Below are 486 nucleotides of genomic sequence, written 5' to 3' on the forward strand. Positions count from 1 at the left end.
CATTGCCTCATCCTCAGTTCCATCCCCCCCCCCGTGCTCGTCTTGTATTCGCACTATTTGCCTAGCATCCACTCATCCCTCTCTTTCTCATTCCCCCGTTTCGGTCTCATGATAATATGCAAAGCTGGCATTGTCCCAGGTTAGCTAAACTGGTATTTTACACTGATATTTTGTGACTTGGCGTGTGTGTGCGTCTGTGTGTGCGTGCGTGCGTGTGCGTGCGTGCGTGCGTATGTGTGCGTGCGTATATGTATTGTGTTTTTGTATGCGAGTGTGCGTGCGCGCTCTTGTTCGTGCATGCGCGTGTGCTCGCGTTCCTGCGTGCGTGCGTGCGTGCGCCTATATTTCTGCCTCTTTCCTCGTTTTCCATCGGGCGGTTCGGGTTTTTAACATTTTTGTGCGTGTAAATATGTTGGTGCGCGCGCGCGTGATGTGTGCGTGCGTGCGTGCGTGCGTGCGCGCGCGTGTGTGTGTGTGTGTGTGTGT

The sequence above is a fragment of the Priapulus caudatus genome, unplaced genomic scaffold (genome assembly GCF_000485595.1).
Source record: "Priapulus caudatus unplaced genomic scaffold, Priapulus_caudatus-5.0.1 Scaffold85, whole genome shotgun sequence".
Taxonomy (NCBI): domain Eukaryota; kingdom Metazoa; phylum Priapulida; class Priapulimorpha; order Priapulimorphida; family Priapulidae; genus Priapulus; species Priapulus caudatus.